Raw genomic sequence first — 20,671 nt, 5'->3', positions numbered from 1 at the left:
TCTGGAAAGAATGTGGCCATGGTGATTATGACGGTAACAAATAGGAAACTTTCTAAATCGGCACTGAGCCTGTGTCTCCCTTGGGCAAAGAACAACTCAGCACAGCGATCAACAGTGTTCAGTGTGGTTAAAGCTGTCGGCTGGGACTGAGCAGTACAACATCCCTGGGAAGAAAACCTCTTCATCTCAGGGTGTTTCATAGGCTGAGAAAGACAGGATTTTAGATAGCATCAAAAAGGCATAAAGAACACGAGGCCTTTTTCTTTCTGTTTGGATTCCTTTTCTCCCCGTTTGCTGTGTGGAATGATAACAGGAATGAAGTAGCTGCTTCCATTAATAATCGTGGCTCATATTCCATTTTTTTCAGTTCTGATGCAAATTACAGCAAAGCCCCATCAGCCTCTTGAAGAACTGCTAAGCAATCCACGCTCAACTGTGACCAGAATTTTAAAAATAAGGAATAATCCAAACAGCTTATCAAGAAATGTTTTAACAGATAGTGCAGTCTAATTCCAGCCATTCTTGAGGACATGACATCTAAGTTATTAGCTACACTTTCTTCCTTTCTCCTGCTTTGTACTGGTTTGCAGAGTCATATGACCCTCAATCCTGTGACCTGAGCATTCACATAAATTACTGACATTAGAAGCATATAATAATCATCCATTTAGATGAACGTAATATGCCTGTTGTCCTTAAAGAACTTACAGATGTAAGGAAAGATAGAAAGGGAAACTATGTCCTGTGCATTAAAACAAGTCCACCTGTTTTTATATACCTTGTGAGCCACAGAAGATTTTGTATCTTTAAATGACTGGAGGAAACAATATTTCAAAGCCCATGACAATTATATGCAATTTAAATTTCAGTGTCCATTAGTAAAAGTTTTACTGGAACACAGACTCATTCATCTGTTTATGTAAGCATTATTTATAGCTGCTTTCAGGCTGTAACAGAAACCAGTAGTAAATACTCAAACCACCTGGCCTGCAAGGCCCTTTTATAGGAAAAGTTTGCTGATCACTGCATTAGAGGTGTTTTGCTATGTAAGTGCGAAGACGTTATTGTTCTAATTAACTGCCTGGCACAGTTACATTTTTAATAGGCAACTGTTAGTGCTTTATAGTTTAGTGATACCTTATACTTGTGAAGTTCTGTTTTGTCAGGGGTATTTAACAATCACAACTAGGACAAGAAAAGGTGACTCCATAATTGCAGTGAGTCAGAAGGAAATGGGTCTTCCCACAGTGAGTAAGAAGAGCATGAGGAAATAATCCATTGCGGAGGAAGAAATTGTTTTACACCTATAATCTTCTACATTTCAATAAATGCATGTCCACCACTAATAGGGGAGACATGAATTTTCCACTGTCTGTAAAGGGGCATTGGCAGATTTATAACTGAGGAAGAGTCTGGGTCCAGGACTCGGAAACAATATGGACAGCAGGAAATGCTGCCCTGAGGTTCCACCGCTGGGGCACTTTGGAGGGCTTAGCCATTGTGGGTTCAGCACTGCTTCAGCTCGGAGGCTGTAAGGAGACTTTCAGTGCTTACGCATGTTGTAGGTTGTTTGTATTTATCACCATTTAGTTGTGGTCCATGGTTTGTGGTCCATGGTTGAGTATTTTCTATGATTCTCTGAGTGTCTTGTGTACTGGTTAAGGTATCAAAAGGGAAAAAAATGAAGGGAAAAAAAAGAGGAAGAAAGAACTTGCTTTCCAGAATTATGAACATGGTTCTTTATTCCCTGCTTACAAAATACCGTATGCCTTTTAAGAGGTATATATACTCAACTGTTAAGGTGTTTCCTGGAACAGAAAATGTATCAACAATATACACATACAAAGCAAATGGAGAAGGATTGCACACTGACCCTCATTTTGCATCTAGAGTACCCAAACATAGAAAGGATAGAGGACTAATCAAGTTTCCAGAGGGTAGGAATTGGTAGAATTGGAATTTGGACCATCTGCTATGAATTTGGGAGTACTATGCAGCAGCTACCCTCTTGTCAGATACAATGAAAGCTGCATATCTACCCTACCTATACTCTGGGACTTTGTTTAAATATATTAATTTGGCCATGCTATATTCCTGCAAGGAAATTGCCCTGATACCCATGGTCTGGCTTGAAGTACTTGCCATAAAGGCTTCTGAGAAGGTTTTGATGTTCTGCATCTGAGAACAGTTCTTGAGCTAATATTATCTGAAGAGCCCTTGTCCACACCAAAAGCTGAGTAATAACTTTTAAAAGTAAGATAGACACAGATGACTCACAGAAGAGTGAAGATAGTTTTCTCAGGTGGGGAACTCCAGTTAACTTAGTGTAGACTTCACCATATTTATGGCATAGAGAGACATACCATTAGGGGAAATGCATCCTAAATCAGAAGTGGAAAAATCAACTCAGTCCAACTAAATCTTATAACATTTACAAACAATTATGGACCAGAATCACATATGTCCAAATGTTTATGGAGGGCCTTCTACATACCATAATCTATTTTGGAATTTTGAGTTAACATATGAGTTAAAACAATTATAAATATACATGCACCAAATACAGGAGCACCCAACTATATAAGACAGATACTAATGGACATGAAAAACCAAATGCACAAGAACACAATTATAACAGGGAACCTTAACAGCCCGTTGTCACTAAGAGATAGATCACCTAGACAAAAAGTCAGCAAAGAATTAATAGAACTGAATCATACCTGTGAACAATTGGACTTATTAGATGTTTACAGAGTGTTCCACCCAACCACATCAGAATACACATTCTTCTCAGCTGCACATGGGACATTCTCCAAAATAGACCATATATTATCCCATAAAATATTCTTAAGTAACTGCAAAGGTATTGAAATTATCTCATGCATAATTTCTGACCATAGCACATTGAAATTGGAGATTAATGGCAAAAGAAATTGCAAAACCTGCATAAATACACGGAAATTAAATAACAACCTTTTGAACAACCAGTGGGATACAGATGAAATTAAAGAAATAAAGCAACACCTACAATTCAATGAAAATGCAGAAACACATACTGCAACCAGTGGGATGCAATGAAAGCAGTCTTAATAGGGAAATATATAGCAATAAATTGTCATGTCAAGAAAACAGAGCAAGCACAAGTAAATGACCTAATGCTTTATCACAAGCTTCTAGAAAGAGAAGAGCAAGTTAAACCCAGAGCTCATAGAAGAGAGGAAATTGTAAAGATTAGAGCAGAAAGCAATGCAACTAAAACTAAAAAAAACCCCAAAGAATTAATGAGTCAAAAAGCTGGTTTTTTGAGGGAATCAACAAAATTGACAAACCTCTAGTTAACCTTATAAAGAAAAAGAAAGCAAAACCCCAAATTCAGGCAATAAGGACTAAAAAGAGGGAACGTACTGTAGATTCCGTGGAAATTCAAAAGATCGTAAATACCTACTTTGAAAATCTCTACTCACATAGAGTGGAAAACACAGAGGAAATGGACAGATTTCTAGACACATGTGAACTACCAAAGCTCAACCAAGAAGATATAGCAATTTTGAATAACCTAATATCAGCTATTGAAATTGAAAATGTAATTTAAAACTTACCAACAAAGAAAAGCCCAGGTCATGATGGAGTCATGGCTGAATTCTACAAGAAATTTAGAGAAGATTTGATGCCAATACTCCTTAAACTCTTCAATGAAATTGAAAAGGAAGAGCAGTCTTCCCTAAATCATTCCTGGAGGCAAGTATTACTCTCATACCAAAACCAGAGAAAGACCCAGCCAAAAAGGAGAACTATATGCCAATCTTATTAATGAACATTGATGCAAATCAATAAAAACTGGCAAAGAGAATGTGGCAAATCATCAAGAAGATTACACATTATGACCAAGTGGGATTCATCCCAGAAATGCAGGGATGATTTAATGTATGCAAGTCAATAAATGTAATACACAACAGAGCCAAAAACAAAAACCACATGGTCATCTCAATAGATGCAGAAAAAGCTTTCAATAAAGTCTAACACATGTTCATGATAAAAACCCTTCAGAAATTCAGAATTCATGTGTCTACCTCAGTCTTATAAAGACCATCTATGACAGACCAACAGCCAACATTACACTAAATGGACAAAAACTGAGAGCTTTCACTTTAAAATCAGGAACAAGACAAGGATGTCCACTCTCACCACTCCTATTCAATATAGTTCTGGAAACACTAGCCAGAGCAATCAGACAAGACAGACAAATAAAAGAAATAAAGTTAGGAAAGGAAGAAGTTAAATTATCACTATTTGCAGGTAACATGATACTCTACATAGAAGACCCCAAAACTTCATTAAAAGACCACTAGAGTTAATAAACAAATTCAGCAGTATAGTTGGATACAAAGTCAGTGCTGAAAAATCAGTAGCATTCCTGTACACAAACAAAATCTCACCAAGAGAGAAATTATGGAAGTATCGTCCTTCACAATAGCATCTAGAAAAATAAAATACTTAGGAATCAACCTAACTAAGAATGTAAAAAACCTATACACTGAAAATTATGCTATGCTAAAAAAGGAGACTGAAGAGAATATTAGAAGATGGAAGCATATTCTTTGTCTTGGCTAAGAAGAACCAGTGCTGTGACAATGCATACTCCCAAAACTGTTATACAGATTTAATGCAATCCCAATCAAAATACCATTAACATACCTCACAGATCTAGAGAAGACACTCCTAAAATTCATTTGGAAACAGAAGAAAGCTAGAATAGCAAAGGCAATTCTGGGTAACAAAGACAAGGCAGGAGGCATCTCAATTCCTTACTTGAAACTATACTACAAAGCCACAGTGATAAAATCAGCATGGTAATGCAAAGAAACAGACCTGAGAATCAGTGGAACAGATTAGAAGATGCAAACACAACTACAAAGACACTCAGCCACCTGATATTTGGCAAAGGGGCTAAACATGTTCACTGGAAGAAGGATGACCTCTTTAATAAATGGTGTTGGAAAAATTGGCTCTCCACATGCCAAGCACTGAAACTAGATCCTTGCCTATCACCATGCACAAAACTAAAGTCTAAATGGATCAAAGACCTAAATATTAAAACAGAAACACTAAATCTACTGGAAGACAAGGTAGGTAGAAGTCTTGGAGACCTAGGGGTAGACAGAGAATTTATGAACAAAATGCAGACTGCACAGGAAACACTTCAAAGAATCAACAACTGGGATCTCATATTATTGAAAAGTTTCTGCACTTCAAAGTAAATCACCAACAAAGTGAAAAGAAAACTTACAGCATGGGAAAGAACTATAGCCAGCAACCCCTCAGACAAAGGACTTATATCCAGAACATATAAAGAATTGAAAAACATCAAGCCCCCCAAATTCAAAGACCCTCTCCAAAAATGGGCATCTGAGATGAACACGCAGTTCTCAGATGAAGATATACAAATGGCAAATAAATACATGAAGAAATGTTCACTATTACTGGTCATTCAAGAAATGCAAATTAAAACAGCAGTGAGATTTCATCTCACTCCAGAAAGAATGGCTGCCATCAAGAAATCAACTGATAACAAATGTTGGCGAGGCTGCGGGGGAAAAGGAACACTGCTCCACTGTTGCTGGGAGTGTAGACTGGTGCAGCCACTATGGAGATCAGTATGGAGAATTCTCAGAAGCCTAGGATTGGAAGTTCCATTCAATCCAGCTAATCCCTCCCGGGTATTTTCCCAGAAAAACTGAAAAGGTCATACCAAAGTGATATATGTGCACCCATGTTCATAGCAGCACAATTTGTAATAGCTAAATCTTGGAAACAACCAAGATTCCACATCAACCACAGAGTGGATGAAAAAGATGTGGGCCATTTTTATACAATGGAATATTACTCAGCTATAAAAAGGATCTTGAGGCCTTCATAGGTAAAGGAGACAACTTGAGGCTGTCCTCATTAGTGAAGTAAATAATCACATTTATAAATACCACATTGTGTCTCTACTGTAAAAAATAATAAGAAATGTAGGAGTAATAAAACTCAAAATGTGTAATTACTATTGTAAAAATGAGAGGAAAAGAAAGTGTTCCAAAGGATATAACTGCATGTATGTTTAAGTATATAGGATTGATAACCATCTTACTAAGTTTTTGTTGGATAGTTCAACAGAAAGAACTGTTTGCAGTCTCACTGTTTGAATGTACACTTTGTATGCTTTACTTTTGTAACTTGACAACTATTTCTAAAAGGATAATATGTAATTATCAACTAGTGATTTCTTACTGTTTATTTTTCTTGAAATTATGTATTATTTCTACCCTTTTTCTATTTTTTTCTTTAAAGAAAAAACATATGAGTTACAGTATAGTAATAGAGATAGACCTGTATTACATAAAAGGTTACTCATTGAACAAAAGTGTGCCCCTTGTAAACAGAATCTAAAGTTGAGTGATCCTTTTTCAATACATATGGCAAGAATTTAATACTGTCTTGCCCATTGTTGGAAAATGGTAGCTTATGGCTCAGGACAAGCAACAAAGAACTTTCTGTCCATATCAAGAAATATCACAGAGAGCCCAGATGCCTCTGTTTGATTTTTTAGTTACCACTTTCAGCCATTGTGATATTGAACAAGGCAGGTAACCAACCCATTCCTCTGCAGGTAGCTCAAAAATTGTGAGAACAATATCTAATGGGTTTGTAAGAATCAGACAAATTATTACATGCAAAGGAGCTTAAAGGTTTTTTTCTAAACAAGTGAAATTTAATACAAATAGCTATAGCATGCATACCACACACACAAAATCTACAATAGAGCTGTTAATTTATGGTTTTCAATTTAAATCTGAACATAGGCAGTAGGTTTTAAAAGTAGTATTTGTATTAGAATTTGCTGGCTTTATGCAGAAATAAAAATGTATAGTTTGTTCTGGGAAGATGTACTGTGGTCATTGCTGCAAACAGAAGGAAAACAGTAATATTTATGATTATATAATGGCTCATAGTTATATAGAATAGCACAGAATTCTGTGTACCAGAAATTTTTAAAAGTCCTTTTATATAAATTTAACTAGTTTAATCCTTACGACAATCACGGGAGGTCAGTAAGTATTACTATTACCACCAATCCATATGCACAAGGATACAGAGACAGAGAAGTTAGAGAATAAGAGAAACTCCAGCTACTTGGATTTCTGTGTGGTTTATCTTGATGGTAATGATGAATTCCTGCCCATACATTAGATGTCATTCTTCTATATGTTTATAATCTACTCACTTAATTAAATTTTTTTTGTACTTGGTATCAAACTCACTACCTTGTGCTTGCCAGTCAGGTACTTGTGCCGTTGAGCTAAATCCCTGGCCCAAATTTTTTTGTTTTTAATTTTAAAGAAAAAAAAATAAAACAATAAATCCAATCAAAATAAAACAATCTAAGAAATACAGGATTTCAAGACAAGATAATAGGAACTCACCAATGGCTACTATCGTATATCTTGTCTTCAAAATAACTGTCCATACCATAAGACATAATAAAATAAAAAAATGAAACAGAATAAGTCCAAACAAAACAATGAAAATGATACAAGACTTCAAAACAAGATAATAGGAAGTTAACAATGGCTACCGTAATGCCTCTTGTTATCTTTAAAATACCTGTACAGACCATCAGACACAGGCATGTAAAATTGATCAAACAATACTAGAACTAAGTTGCTTCTTTTCTTCAGTTGTTATCTTTTCAGAAATTTCATGTGTGTGATCTGTAACTTCTGCTATGTCTGTGTCTCCTGAACTTGTTCTGTGTGGTCTGAGATTGCTCTGCAGGTCTGAGATTGTGTTTTGCTCGTTCCTCTGGACATTTTCCTGTGTTGCTTGGAATCAGCCCATTGCTGCATCCCAGGTGCTTCCTACATTGGCTGCCAGTTCCCCAGTGAGGTGGATTGGACTAGGCATCTGGGTTCCTCTAATTGAGAGTTCCTGGCGTATGGAGAGGCATGGGATAGTGGTTCGCAGATGCTTCTCCAATGTCAGCAGTGCCTCAGAGTGTGGCTTCTTCTCCAGGCCAGCTCTGGGAATCTCTGTGGGCTGCTGATGCACTGCCTTGGGGCATGGTTTCTTCTCCAGGCTGGGCCTGGGCTCACTGGGTCTCTCTAGGCCACAGGCAAGTGGCCTCAGGGTGCAGCTTCTTCCTGTGAACTCCATTTGTTCACAGGTTTGGTTCAGCTCTGATATTTCTTTGCTGATTTTCTGTCTAGGTGATCTGTCTCTCTGTGATAATGGGGTATTGAAGTGTCTTGTTACAATTACGTTATTGCTCATTTGATTTTCCATGTCTACCAATAATTGTCTTATATAGTTGGGTGCTCCTGTATTAGGTGCATATGTATTTATGACTGTTATGCATTTATGCTGTCTTCAGCTTTCTCATTGACTCTAATCAATTCTGTGTCATTCTTTCTTGCCTCATCTTGTAGCTGCTGGATTGATTTCTCATGGTCTCTTGCTATTTTTGAGATGTCTTTTTTTTCATGATCACTAGCTGCAATTCTGTCTTCAAGATCTGAAATGCTATCCTTTCCTTTGTCCAATCTGTTGCATATGCTTTCAATGGAAGTTTTAATCTCCTGGATCTCTGTTTGGGTCTGTTTTATGGATTCCAGTTCTCTCCAATGTTGGTCATTTCTTGTGTCCCTCTTTTTCTAAGCTCATCTATTCTTTTATTTGTACCTTCTCTAATATCTTTGATTTTAAGCATCATTTCTTTTTGTACCTGAGACATCATTTTCTCTCTAGCATTTTCCACTGTTTTTTTTTTTTCACTTCTGTTGTTATCATTCCAAAAGTTCCAGTGCTTGACTTCCAACTTTAACCATCTCATTGAGTTCCAGCTTGTCCTTGTTGGGGCTGCAGGTTTGGGGCCGCACCCCACCTCTGTGTCTTGCCATTCTCCACCTTCTCTTTTTTCTTTTATTTTGTCTTCTGTGTGGATGCCCACCAACCTCCCAGTATATAGGGCTCTACCACTAGCATTGAGGCCTCTCTCAAGCAGAAAAGTAGATCTCTGATCCTCAGAGATGTCCCCTAGATATAGCTGGTTCTTCATAGCTATCCCAAGAACCTACCTTCTTCTGGTATTCTGTGACAATGTCTGTGTTATATCTCAGAGATGTCCTGGGTATGGACCTGATCTTGACCTCTAGATGTGGATGCTGGGACTGGTCTTCTGTCAGTGGAGTTTTCCATAGTCCAACTGCTGTCTCCTCGCTGCTGCTTCACACACTTCCACGTTACTGGCTTTGGGGATTTTTTTTGCCTTCCAAAGGTATGTGTGTATCTGTGTGCTGGGCTTCTATCTTGGGTCTTGGGGTTCCCACTGGTTTTATATTTTTTCAGCCAGCCTTGCCATCTGGGGATGCAATAGAGGAGGCTCTGATTGTGAACTCAATGTCTTCCAGCTGCTAGTCATTTAATTTCTAAACTAGAGTTTTTTTCTATGAATTGTTTGTGGTGAGACTTTGCTGATCATATATTCCATAGAGGGTCATTGGGACATGGCTAAGCAGCCTGAGGAATGGACCACAGTGAATGAGTGGAGTCTGGAGGTCGTAGGAGATTGGGTCAGGAAAGTTGCCACTACAGATGACAACTCATGTCAGCATATAGATTTTTGAAGTTACACCATGATTGAGTATGTAAAAAATAAAAAATGCTAAGATGCTTGAATACACAGATACCTAGTCAATCATTTATGGTGAAACCCTAAAGGCGAAGCCTCTGGAAATTGAGGTCCTGCTGGAAGCTGTGTGATTTATGATGACTTTCTGAAATAGCTCTTGATTTAGGTCTTCACATTACCTGCTTCTGTTTGCAACCCATTGAATTTGTTTTCATTTCATAAACAGCAACCTTTGAAAAAAATATAACTAGTGTTATTACTATCCTTGATGTTTGAATCGAACCAGTTACACAAATCACAGTGGATCTGAACTGATATTTTTTGTGTTTATATAAAAACATGCTTGTAGAATTGCATTTTCTTTTCTATCATTTATCAGTTAGAAGGAAGGACAAAGATTTTAAAATAGCAGTGTAATTCCTTATGATTGGCTTACAGGCAATGTTGAGTTATTTTTAATATTTAAATGGATTATAGAAATTATTTATGGATACTTAATATTTTTAGTTTACAAGATAGGATTGTGCATGGAAGTTGTTACTGGGCTTCGTCTACCATGAGCCTGATTCTTCCTTCTGTCACACAGAGAGTGTAGGACACACTCCCTAGAACAGAGTAGAGGGCCCTCACTGCCGCTCACCTTGCTTCACAGGCTTCACTCCCTGAATTTTAACAACTGACTGAAGCTGAGAGTGAAGACTTGAAGGAAATAATAACATAGAACCTTCCTTCTATTTTTGAGAGTTGATCATACTGTAAAATGTTTTCCTGGAAAAAAATCTCCAAGAAAACTTAAAAATATGAGCCTTCTAATTTTTCTTCTGAAGTGCTGCTGGAACCGTTCTAGCCTGACAAGGTGGAGTTCTTGAAGAATTTGGATTCTCTTCAGTTATCTGAAAGGATATGTTGAGTATTTCTGGAAAGCTCATCCAAACTTGGGAAGAAAGTGGTGAAGTTTTTTTGTGGGTATGTGGTAGCTGTAAAATCATAGAATTTTAGGTCTAGTTGGGACTTCTCATTTTAACGTAAGAGATCATTTTCTTAGTCCAACTCTGTCCCACAGCCAGTGGAAGAACAGAGACCTTTCTGACCCTTGTAGTTTCCTCTTTTATAGATTATTATCTAAAAAGGCTGAGGAGTCTTCAAGTAACTCTTAATCCTTTTAGCAGTGGGTTACACTGTTCTAAATGAGTTATGTCTAAAATTGTGTAAGATTTCTTCCAAACTTCACTTTTGCATACTCTACTTATATCCTGAGACTCAAAAATCTCACTGAAACGTAGGAATTCATATTCTTCTTCAAGTAATAAACCAATGATTGCTTTATTTATTGATTGATGCCTCCTACTGAGCAACACTACTGAGATGGAGTGTGGAGCCATCTTTTTGCGGCATACTAATTAGAGTACAATTTTGAGAAATTGTTTTATAATGAATAACATCACATGAAGAACAGTGATGGGAATTTTCCAAAGTTGTTTTCTATCTGGTCGGGTTAACTTTTTGTATCAGTCAATGTTTACTAGAAAAACAAATATAATACAATTTATACAGATATACAGGTAAAAATTTATAAGACTGGCTTATAATGGCCACCCATAAATTAGGGTTTGGAAGAGTGCAGAGGGTCTGACTACACAATGGATGATCTGAAGGACCCAGTCAGTGATTTCAAACTCACTGCAGTGTCCTGAGCGAGTCTTCATCAGGAGGCTCATGGGTCTGCACCAGAGGGCTGAAGGGTCTTTGCTGGAAGTTGAAGAGTCTGTGCTGGAAGCCAGGAGATGATGTCCCAGGAGAAGGCAAGGACTGGAGCTCCTCCAAAGGCACAAGGACATCTGCCCTTCCTCTTTTGTTTTGTATCCTCCAGGCAATGAGCTGCCCTCAGGTGGGATTCCCACATTCTAGAGTATGGAATTGCTGAGCTAATTTTAGTTGAGTTTCTCTTATTCAAGTTGATACAATCAGTCAACCACCACACTTTTGCAGACTTAGAAGCCAGACAGTCTGTTCCTTCAATCAACCTGTGTCCCTGTGATATGCTCAGTTCAGAAACACCTAGACACCACTCAAGCAGCATTTTAAATGAAGATAAGATTAATGGCCTAAATGTAAGGGTTAGAGCTGGGTAGCAAGGAGCCCAGGATTTTTATTGGGTTGGTCATCTTACCACCTGGTGCTCACTTTAAGACCTGGATTAAACTCAAAACAAATACATGCAGGAACACAAACAGGTTAATCCCATCCAAAAACACTGACTCTAGGTTTGGAGTTTTGTTTCTTTTCTTTGTAGCAGAGAGTTTTTCTTTTCTGCCCTGAGGAAGGCATTAGGCTTATGCTCTGAGAAAAACAAAGAAGCAAACTGTAATAAAAAAGAAAAGAGAAGAAAAATTTGTACCTCATAAAGTTTCCAGTAGTCTAAAACACTTACACTTTATTACATATATTTTTCTGCTTTTTAAAAAATTCTAGTTCTGCTTATGTCCAGCATAGGGATTGGCAAAAGTCATGGTAGTTACACCAAAGGTTTCAGAGAAATTATCCAATCAGAAAAAAAGTAAAATAGTAAAAGATGGCAAAGCACAACAGGAAAGATAAATAAACATAATGTCTAATTTATAAACAAACTATTTTAGAATCATTGCAAGTAGTGCAGAATTGTGAAAAAGAGGCACATAAAACTCTTCTAAGAATCTTAGGAAGGTCCAGCTGACTAGCTGAAAACCACAGGACTTCTCGCCTAGGCTGCACTCTTTCTGCTCACCTTTTTGAACAAGTCCTTTCCGTATGTCAGAGAAATAGTTCTCAAACTCTTGATGCAGTTTCTCACACTGTTGCTCCCCGCCCCTTCCTACTAAGAAGCGAATGCTGTTGTTCTTCTGGGAGCCTTGGCAAACTTGATTTTGACACACTGCCTTTTTTAGTTACCATTGGTCCTCTAGAGAAGTGAAAAGCAGGCAAAAATGTTTTAAATGTGACCTTTTGGTTCCTGAGCAAAGGACTTAACCTCTCCAAACTTTGTTTTTGTGCCTACTAAACTGGAATAATCCTCTTATGTCTCCCTGGTTGACGTGGCTCTTGTGAGGTTCCAAATGTGCTAACTGATCCATGAGGACTGGACGTGGGCTGTAGGAAATGCTTCTGAACTTGTCTGCTCTTGACTTGCTCTTGGCCAGTGGGAAAGATCATCTGATGTTCCCGAGACGCAGAGTTCTAGGGCTGCATCCAGAGACACAGAGTTCTAGAGCTGCATTGCGAGGACAAGATCAACAATTACATTCTGTTGCTGAGCTCTCAAGGAAGAAAGATGCAATCCCAAGAGGACCCCGTAAATGAGAAACTAAAGAAACCAAGAAAACCCTTGAATCAAAAGCTGAGAAGAGGCTAGAAGCAAAGATGTGGGATGTGGGCGTGGGGGTGATATAGGACGTGTGTGGGTGAGTGATGCAGGATGCCCAACTGTGAGCAGGCAGTGATGGAGCAGGAACTGGATGGGGGGCGGTGTGGGACAGGAGGAAGCTCAAGGATGCGGATATGGGAAGCAGCTTCACCAGAGACTGTTACCTTGTGGAATACCATGCATGGGTAGTCACAGGAAAAAGGGAAAATCTCCGGGCAGCTGTGGGGTGTACTATGTCTCTGGTCAACAGCATTCCACATTCTTTACCAGGAAAGAGTGACTGTTTTCCTATTAAATTCAGTGGAGTGACTAGATTTTCTTATCCCATGGCAAAGTTGGAAAAGTCTGGTGACATGCTTTGCATCCTCTCACTCCCCTTACCTGCACATCTGGAATCCAGCTTCTCCCCTCCTAGGTCTTGGAATGTGGATGGTGGAGACACGGGAGCAGAGTCCCTGAGTGATCTTTAGTGAACACATATAGCCAGAAATAAACTTCTGTTATTTCTAGTCACTGAATTTTTTTTAAAAAATTACAGTTTTATGTAATTTTTATCTTGTGTGACACCAAGGAAGATTACTGGTTCGAATGTGGTAATTAATAGTCATGCCTAGTTATGATGGACTAAGTATAGCAATGACGTTGAAAAAAAACAATTTGGGGAAAATCCAATTGCAATGTATGTTTAGGACAATTTGAGACAGAGTGGAGGCCTGTGGGTAAATTTTTTCCCTCTGTTAAGATCATAACAGGTTAAATGAAATATAAATTAATAGGAGTTTCAACCTGCTTTATTCTCATGCATATCCAGAACAATCCCACCCTCCCAAGACGTAAACACACACAAATATATGCACACTGCCTTCACTGGGTAAAAACACGTAAAATACTCTAATTCTTGACACTGTAAGAGCAAAGTCTGAAAAGATCTAAGGTACAAGGTTGATGGATGTTATTATTGCGATTATAGTACTTTTGTTATTATCTTATTTTAGTTTTGTGGTGTTAAATACCAGGAAAACATAAGAAAGAGTAGTTTCTTATGCCATTTCAAAAAATTTGTTTCATTCTTCTTTATCACATTTAGGCTCTTGAGCCAAGTGAATGGGTAATACTTGAAAGCAGAGAAGTAACTGATTATCATGAATGAACTGGTAGTTTGGGAAAAGTCATTGCTTTGGAGTGATGGACTGCAGATGAGGAGGGTTAATAAAAGACATAGGGGATTATAGCCAGATAGAGAGACTTAGGATTCCATTCGGAGAGGGAAACCACATGAACTCAGGAGCCAGGGAGAGCTGATCTCAGGACAGACAGGCCAGTCCTGCGAGGTACAGCCATGGGCAAGGTGGTGGTTGATGATGAATAGCCTAAGCTGCTTCATGACTTGGCCTGGGAGTATTAGCGTGTGCAGGCGGCAATGGTTTTTCTTCATTCCCCCTTCCGCATTTGCAAACACACCTTTTCTTGGGGTACATATTAATAATCCATAGTTCACTGAGTATTGTATTGGCATTTGACCCAAACACCTAACCATATTCATGATATGCAACACCAATTGCAGGGCTATTGGCAACATTAAATGTTCATTTTTCTCAGTTGATCCAACATCCACTTTTGAATTAAGAAAAATAGTGATGACAAAAACAAGGGCCTTTCCCAAAACTATGCTGAAGGGCATTCTCATACGGATAAAAGAAAGTGGAAGCTAAGCTTTTAAAATACCTGCTCTGTTTTAGGTTATTTGAAAAGTTCTAATCTTGAGCATTTCAAATGAAAAGTTGTTTCTCTTAGAAAGTTCTTTCAAAATTTTTCTAAGTTGATACTCAGTCCCCATTAATTTGCTGTCCAGTATTTTTCATTTTGTCAATAAAAAATTTTGAGCCTACTGAAGTATGTTACTGCAATTGTCTAGGTACGTCAAAAATAAATCTTATAAAATAGTTTTTTTTATAAAATAGTTTTTTAGTTTAAATATGATGTGTTGTTTCAGCCAAACAACCATTCTAAAAGTATTTTATTTTCTTCAAACAAATTTGAAAACAGGAACTTACAGCTTTCTTTCTAGACCAGCAGTGAAAAATTTCATAGAATACATAATAAATGTGATACTCTGTTAGCGCCAATGACATGTAATCTACTATATAGTTTTCTTTGAACATTTCTGAAATTTAATGGGCTATAAATACATGTACACATAAATAATTGAACAAATAAATAATTAAACAGAAGTTAGTTATACAAATGAATAAGTAGACAATACATAAAAAAACAAATGATGTCTGTTTGATACAGGAAAATCAGGGCAATGCTTTAGATTTTTATTACACTGCATATGATTATAATAAATTACATTCTAAGTGCATGTAAAATGTTGGAGAAGGAGAAATATAAGCTTTATTTATGAGCAAAATAGACCCTCCCTACGGGGGAGATTTCTAGGAGCCCCTGTCCTCAAAGAATCATCCATTCTTTTGGTGCTAGCATATAAGATACCTCAGGTTTAGAAAATGTTTTTATATATTTTTAATGACTTATACTACAGTGACAGCTTTTGCAAAACAAGGTTGTACATAGTTAAGCAATCAGCACACTGTTAAGTACTCAGATTGCATAGAAGGGCTTATAATGAAAATCAGCAAAGCTGTCCACTGTGTCCCTCTCCCTGGGATAGCCCAAGGAGGAGGAATTTTAACAGCTGCTCTTTTTGCTCTCTTGTTTATTATATTTTTCTTAATACATCTTGATAGAACTCCTGCTTATTTTATCAAGGCTGGCATTCTCTGAAATGTTCCTGCTATCATAACTGATGATTTGACTCCGTCTTGCCAGCCTCTCCCAAAGCCACATCAGCGCTTCACTCCCTGGCAGCCCCTCTAACCCTGGAAAGCAGTGAGGTCGCTCCATGTCTTCAGGCCTTCACCTGTCCCTAGTCTGGCCCCACTCCTCGTTCCCGACCTTGGCCTTCTCGCTTGTCAGTCGCTTCCAACCGTAGCTCTTCTGTGTGTTTTCTAAGCTCTGCCTGGTCTTCCAGCCTTCCTCCAATCACCTTCCCCCTGCCAGGAACAGACCACACTTCCCTCTACCCCTGTGTCTATGTCTTCCTCACTCTGGATTCTTATTCTGGTCATTGTTTACTACCGTGTTAGTGGAAGGCCAGAAGTGGACAAAGACAGAGATGGCAGAAGACAAGATATATTTTGAATAAGAATTTCGGGCAGAAGACCTCTGTGTGGGACACATGGATTTTTCCTAATGGGGAATTCATAGAGTTATTTTTTCAAAGAGGATCTGTTCACCTAAAATCTTAAGCTTGAGTCTCTCTCTCATATAGTTAAAATAGTTATTATGGCCAAATAATCAAAGAGAAATAAAAAGTTCAAATATATAAATTTTCGAAGTATAGACCTCAGATGCCCTATCTCATTAATCATGTAGTTTTCTTATTCAAACCACAGATGCTTTGCTTGACGGAATTAAATAATATGGACCCTCGCCTGTAAAATATGATGCTTAACAAGCTTATATGGCAATTTAATGTCATATACGACAAAATACAAGTGATTTATAATATTTGGAGACTTTATAGAAATATATAATACATACTATTTGTTAGTAAAAATATAGGTGGTAGGCCTCCTACTAAAGTTTGGAACATAGAGTTAGAGGAGAAATATTTCACCTTAATACTTGTCTATTTTAATAAGTAATATATAGTTAAAATTATCGATTGTTTTTACAGTTAAAGTTAAATTTTTCAAGCAGTCACTAAGCAGGTTATTTATGAGGTGCAGCAATAAAACAGCCGAAACTGGCATTTGGCAACCGCATTCACAACCTCTTTCTCATCCTCCTTCCCCATCTCCACAAGTTCAAATATCAAAAAATGAGATTGGTTTTCCTTGATTCTTTTTTTTAACAAGCATTTTAAACTGCTTCATATGCAATTTTTCTCCTCTAGCTGTTTTCAAATTGATTTTTCAGTGGAAACAGTTTCAGTTCCAGAATGTTGTCAGGTATTAAAGTCAAGCTAACAGGTTAGTATCTTCTGGTATATTCTCTTTCATTTTCTTGCTCATCTTAATGTCCTGGGCTGTTCAGTGCTCACACTGTATACATGGTATAGTTTCTTTCCTAAAATGCAGCTGTTGAGCAGAAGGGAAGAATAATTCCAAGATGATGACATAAAAACGTATAGGGATGGTTCGTATGAAACTTTAATTGGCATTTTCTATGGCATTTTAAAGACACTGAGTATTTCAAAACCATTGAGAAAATTGTCATTACTGCAAAAGTCACTTAGAAGAATAAAATTATCCATCAGATTGTTAACTCCAAAGTATTTCTTTTGAACAAGGATAATCCATAATGATGTTCTTACATTTTCATATTATAATTAGAGTTAATTACAGAAATGTTGCAAATATTGTCTCTACTAGAAGTATTGCTGTGCATTTTGTGATATCATTTTCTCTTCTGGTTTGAGATCAGTTTTTTATAAGCATGATGTATTTCCTTTCAGCATGCTTTAATTTTTTAATTTTGACATATTGGAAGAATGAACAAATTTAATGTTGTAGGGCAATATGAAATCCTCATAAGTATTAAATTCTATCAGTCTTTTCTTTCTTTCAAATGCATTTCACTGAGTAACAGTGCTGTTTGTTCCCCAACTTCATTTTGAATATTTCTCTAGTCTAGACTCATCAGCTGCCAATTGAGCATTCAGTGTAACACAGATGTAATGTGTGCAGAACTGCATTTGAGAAAATATCAAAACAGGAGGCTGCCAATCTGCAGATGGCCTTTCACCTGCTTGCATCTAATAATGCTGAAATATGGATCCTAATGTATAAGGTTGTTGTGAATATTATTACACTTTCCCCAGCATTCTCCTGTGCTTTGAATGCTCACTGACCTGTGAAGATAGATGAGTACATGAATAAACTTGTATTTATATTGACCTGAGAAAATAGAAAGGGATATTAGAAACTGAACTAGCCTTGATTTTTTAAAAAATGCTTCATATTAGATAGTTTATTAATTTAGTAGTTTTAAACCAGGGAGACAAAAATTTAAAATAATACATGTAAGACGACATTTACTTCTTTTGTTTGAATTAGAAATATGGGTTCACAAACTCATACCCAAACTGGCTGCATTTCCATTGTGACTGCACATTGAATGCGCATAGGGGCACGAGTTATATTTGGCTTGAACCTTGGAAGGCCAGAGAGAGGTTGTAAAGAAGAAGGTAACAGGCGGGAGGTATGCCACTTGCCTCGGCCTACCTGACTTTTAAACATTTTCTATACGAGTCTTTCTTGAAGTGAGTTGTCAGTCACATCCAATGCTGCCAGTTGTATGGAAAATTAACATGCAAGGGCTCTTTTTGATTAGATAATTAGAGGCCACTAGTGATCTTGTGAAATCAAGTCCTAGAGAAAGCTGAAGATAGAACACCACTGTGTGTGGGGTCATCAGTAGATAAGAAGGCCAGGAAGTAGACAGTGGTAAAAGTGAGCAAGCTGTCAGCAAGCTCTGTGGTTGTCACAAAATTGGGCTACTTGGGGCCTTTGTCAGGGGGCTTTTAGAATAGGCTCGTGCACAGGCTGAACCTAGAGGAGCAGGGCCCTCACCCCCCTAGTGATTATTCTTGCAACACCTAACACGAGCTAAGAGTCATATATGACCGTAAGTGTGAGCTCAATGAGTGTTTCCCAGATAAGAGAACACAAGAACATGCTTGAAAGAAGCAGAAGTTTTTTTGGTTTTTTTTTTTTTTTTTTTTTTTTTTTTTTACAAACAGCTTGGTAACAAAAACCACGTTTATATTTTGAAGACATGTGAATATTATTAACTTTCCCCAGCATTCTCCTGCACTTTGAATGCTTACTGACCTGTAAATATAGACAAGTGCACAAAAAAAAAACCTATGTTTTGATCTGAGCAAATCAAAATGGATATATCAAGACTGTGTTCCACTTTTAAAGAATTGGGCAGAGTCAGAAGAAACACAATTAATAATTGTGATGGCTTATGAAGATGCCTCATATTTGCCATCTGTGTCATTATGGAAAAGTACATTATCAAATTTTTAGGAAAGAATTGTAAGTAAGCTAAAGAATTTTTTTTTTGTCTTTTTCTTTTTTTATCGGTACCAGGGATTGAACTCATGACCACACACTTGCAAGGCAGGCACTTATGCCGCTGAGCTAAATCCCCAGCCCCAGTAAGCTAAAAAAGGTGAGATTTGAAACAACAAAGTAGGAAAAGTTCTTAAAGTAAATGTCTAACTAATATTAACTCATGATACAGTGTGGTTGAAGAGAAAGGCAAAATTAGTGTACCAGAGTAACCCAGAGGTCAGGATGGGTAAGGAGAAGTGTACATTTATATGTCATGAAATCGGCCTATTTCATTCCAATTCTGGGTCCCTGCCTGTTTTAAAGCCAAGCCAGAGAGCAGAAACTTTGTAAATAATTCCAAGAAGATCTATAGAAACTGTTAAAGACTAAAGACACATAGGACCCTCCATGAAAGACTCAAATGGACTTTTATAAATCGTTATTCATTGTCTTAGAATCCATGATTCATGGACTGTAGCTGCATAGGAGGAAGGAAAGGCTGATTCCCATAAATCGAGATTATAATTGTCTTCTAAAAGAAATATCCAAACTTGCCTCCAAGTAGAACACCAGATCTTCATCAAAATTCTTTTGTTTATGTGTTCCAGCTTCCATGGGAAGAAAAAGCATTCCGACAAAGATGTTATGGTGGTTAATGACTGGCTTTCTGCGGCAAGGAAAGTAAAGGAAATGCGCCAACCCGTTTGTACCATGTAAGCAGTGGAGACGTTAGTTTAAACAGAAGTCGTCACGGGGGGCTACAGAATCTACTTTGCTAGAGAGTTTAAAAATAGGCCAAGCACTCAAAGCTCCAGCCCCGGAGCAGGCTTTAGCCTGTGGAATAGCTGGAGAACTGGCTGCCCCCAGCTCTCTTGGGCTCCCCTCCACCTCGGAGAGGCCACAGGCTAAAACAATATGTGAGGAGGCCTCTTTGGCAGGGTGAGCCAGAGTGCAGGCTTATTTCTGACTACATGGAATGATAAGTGTATGAGCAGGGGTGGGGTCGCCACACTCCACTGGCATTGCCAAGGTAGGGTGTGCCCTGTACCAGAACACCGAGGCCAGCTGCAATTCCAAAAGACAGCAGTTAGTATTTAACGATGATGTTTTCTGGGGTGGGGTGGGGTGTGTGTGTGTGTTCATGGGAAAATAGGTGAGTAAAACTAACTAGAGAGAGAATTCAGTTAAAAATCAGGAAAACATATGGGGAGTCATCTTTCCTGTTGTTGTTTGGAGGTAAGAGTCTAACCTAAAGCCTTGAGTTCTAATGTTAGATCCTGACACTTAGCATCTGGTTTTTACCAACCTCCATGGTTTCTGAGGTCTGTGTAGGACTCGGGCCTGCTCTCTGCAGATGGGGTTTTCTTTGCAGGCATGAGCTGGGCTTCCGGCTCCCAGAGCTGCTCTGAAATGGCCGCTTCCTCCCAAGGGCTGAGGAGGCAGCGGAGCTGACAGGCACAGAGGTGGCTTTAA

General features: G+C 38.0%; 1 long non-coding RNA gene across 1 annotated transcript in view; it reads right to left on the bottom strand.

The window, feature by feature from the left end:
- Window positions 1–20,671, bottom strand: part of LOC111753687 (uncharacterized) — a 54,827-nt gene that overhangs the window by 15,104 nt on the left and 19,052 nt on the right. The gene's annotated exons all lie outside the window — the stretch shown is intronic.

This window comes from Cavia porcellus, unplaced genomic scaffold, assembly GCF_034190915.1.
Source record: "Cavia porcellus strain 051 isolate PalLab524CR breed Dunkin Hartley unplaced genomic scaffold, mCavPor4.1 scaffold_21, whole genome shotgun sequence".
Classification (NCBI taxonomy): domain Eukaryota; kingdom Metazoa; phylum Chordata; class Mammalia; order Rodentia; family Caviidae; genus Cavia; species Cavia porcellus.
The sequence above is the reverse complement of the archived record's forward strand: the minus strand, read 5'-3'. Positions and strand labels throughout refer to the sequence as shown.